Here is a 3,335-nt window from a genome sequence, read left to right on the forward strand (position 1 = left end):
GTCGCGCCTGCGCAGACACGGCGGAGCGCCTACTTCGCGTTTCACGCCTGCGCGAGACCTGGCTCATCGCGCCCCTTTTTTTTCTCCCGCATTTGGACGAATAATAGGAGAGAGGGAACCGGGTTCCTGCCAATCGAAGGGAGGGTAGGTGGGGCTAGAGGCGGGAAGGGGGTGGGTAACCTGGAAAGAGGAAACGGAGGAGGCGGAGGGCTATGAGACCAATCAGAGGGGGAGTGGGGCAGGAGGCGGGACGAGGGAGGTAACTAATAAAAAAGCGGGAACCTAAACCTCCTGTCCAATAAGCAGAGCTGAAGAGTAAATGACAGCGGAAGGGCGGGGAAGAAGGCGGGGACAGCATAGTACGAGGCGGGGCCTTGCAGCTCCTGGCCAACTGGAACGGCGGAAAGGGAGCCTATGAGGAGAGGAATAGGCGAGCAGTGACCGACAGCAGCAAGTCTTGGTTCTCGGAAGAAGGTTTAGGGAGGAATGACAGCTGAGAGAAGGCGGGCCAAATTTGCGATTAATTTGCCTCGTTAGCCAATGATTGCTTTCTTCCACTTTAGCAACAGAGCAGGAAGATAGCTAGCTGTCTCCACCAATGGTAGCATCCAACGAGTAGGGATGCTGCCAGCAGGCGGTGCCAGCCCTGGGATAGTCGGTGACAACCGGAGACAGGCGCGAGAAGGGGATGACAGTTGGTGACGGCGCAGAGAAGGGAACGAGGGCATTTAGTACAGCTCTTAACAATATGAGTGCCGCGCGGCCCGTCCTGAGTGCTGTAGCTCCTGAGTTCCCCTCTGCTATACTCAGAGGCCACAAATCCCCTAAGCTGCCCATCTCTCTTGATCTCCCATTTCCTACGAGAATTTCAAGCCTCAAATCCCTCTCCTCACCTCCCATCTGCACTCCTTTCAGGAATTCAAACTTCAACTCAGTAGACTTCGTGCCTCCACATGTTCCCCCAAACCCATGAATACCAATACCATGAACTGCCCCGTCTGGTTTGTTTGTTTGTTTGTTTTTTGTTTTTGTTTTTGTTTTTTTTTTTTTTAATGTATTTGGTTGTTGCAGGGTCTCACTTCCCAGCTCGGACTCGTGGTGATCCTCCTGCTTTCAGCCTCCCCAGCACTGGGATTACAGGCATGCGCCACTACTCTCCAGACTCTGGCCAGCTCAGCCCGCCCTGTGGGCGGGGCTGGTGCAGCATGTGGTGCCAAGTATTGAACCCCGTCCCTCTGCTTGTCTAAGCTTGCCTAAGCAGGCACTTTAGTCCCCTGAGCTCTCTTGGAGGCCTATATTCTTACTCTTTGAGAGGTCAAAGGCCCCAGCCCTATCAATTCCTCTCCCCTCATTGCCGCATCTCTCTGTGCTTCTCATTTTCTCCCCTTTAACTCCACACCCATCAACACCTGACTTTATGAGCCTTACCCTACAACTTTTAAAGCCCCTCCCAACTCCCATTGTCCTGGGCCCCAGGTTTAGAAGATTTTGACTTTTCTTTTCTTTCTTTCTTTTTATGTATTTGGTACAGGGTCTCACTACACAGCTCCGACTTGTAGTAATCCTCCGGTTTTCAGCCTCCCCAGCGCTGGGATTACAGGCGTGCACCACCATGCCTGGTCTTGATTGCTGGCACAGTCTGTGGTGCAGGAATTGAACCCCAGTTCCTGCGCTTGCCTAAGCAGGCGCTTAGTCTGTTGAGCTATCTCACCGACCCAATTTTTACTTTCTTACAGCATCTGCCATCCTGAAATTTCTATCCAAAGTAGCTTCCAGCTTCCCAGCTCCTCCTTGGTTTCCGAGTCATCTGAGAGTCTTCACCGCCATCTCAGACCCACATCCTCTGAATGCCCATTCAGTGTCCGATCTCCTTAACTCCTCACCTTCCATTTGACTTGACTAGTTCCCTGAACACTCCCCCCACCTTCCCTTTTGGAGTCCTTTTCCCCTCCTAGAATCCAGTAATGAGTGGGCTCCTTCCTGGCCCGGGCCTCCATGGTAACCATATAAGGCAAGGCAGCTGCCATCTGAGGCAGGGTGGGCCCAGTGCGGGAGGCCAAGGGCAGCTGCTAAGTTTAGGGTGGCTCCTTCACTCTTCTTAGAGACAACAGGTGGCTGGGCCCGGGTGCCCAGAAAAGAAAATGTCTTAGAGGCATTGGCATGGGGCTGAAGGAGGGGGCAGGGAGGAGGAACCTTTCTCAGGACATTAGGTCCTAGAGGCAGCAGAAGGAGGAGGACACGGGTGGCTCTGCTAACTTGGGGCTTCCTCTGCCACTATCCTGCAGATTTCTACTGCATGGAGGGAACTGGGACACTGAGGCCCAGAGGCTTAGGAGGGGGCACCTCAAAGTCACACAGTAAACTAAACCAGTTCTGGTCCAGAATGGCGAGGGAGGCTGCTAGCCATTACAGCCAGGCAGGAATGAATGGGCATCAGCTAGCTTCCCTCCTGGTATCTTTGTCTTTCCTCCCCTGAGGCCCAGCCTTCACATCAGCACCCAGGAAATGATCTACACTTAGACTAAATCTTGTGTTTCTCCTGCTTTAAACCTTTGCAAGCTCCTTAGGGCCCCACCTCCCACACTCAGTGTCGCTCACCAGCCCTAAGCATTGTCGGCTTCAGTTCCACCACAGTTCTGGCCACCAATCTTTCTCTGTCCAAGCCGTTGGCCCAGGCACCCATGCTCTAGGTCTGGAGGCAGTCTCAGTTTCTCCACCTTCACCTGACTTGCTCCCCCTGGCTTTCTCCAAGCCAAGCCTGTACCCCTAGATGGGGCTGCTGAGCCCTCAACTTCTGGGCTCCTGACCAGCTAAGCCTTCATTTCAGCATTTATTCCTCTCTCTAGCCCTAGACCTTAAGTTCTGCCAGGCAGGGCCTGATTGTTAATTTCAATGCAAGTTCTGTGGGATAAGGATTGTCTCCACTTTGTAGAGGAAAGTAAGGCCCAGGGTTAAAGTACAAAGTCTGAGACCGTAGAGCTATCTTTCCTCACAAAACCCACCCTCTCCTTGGAGAGGCGTAGGAGAATGTTCTGATGCTCCCACTTCCATGGATGGCTCTCTCCCATCTTTAAGCTCTAGCCCTACTGACACACATATACACTCTTGACTATGAACGCCACCATGTGGTTGTGCAGGAATTGTGTTTGCCAGAGTACATCCACCAAGCTATGCACACTACCTGACACACTGTAGGAACTGATTAATGCCTACTGGGTTCAGATTTTAAGTACACTGCACTAGGAGGTATGAGGGTCTGCCTCATCCTCTTTTCTTCTTCTTCTTCTTCTTCTTCTTCTTCTTCTTCTTCTTCTTCTTCTTCTTCTTCTTCTTCT

This window comes from Octodon degus, unplaced genomic scaffold, assembly GCF_000260255.1.
Source record: "Octodon degus isolate 3935 unplaced genomic scaffold, OctDeg1.0 scaffold00001, whole genome shotgun sequence".
In the NCBI taxonomy this organism is placed as follows: Eukaryota; Metazoa; Chordata; class Mammalia; order Rodentia; family Octodontidae; genus Octodon; species Octodon degus.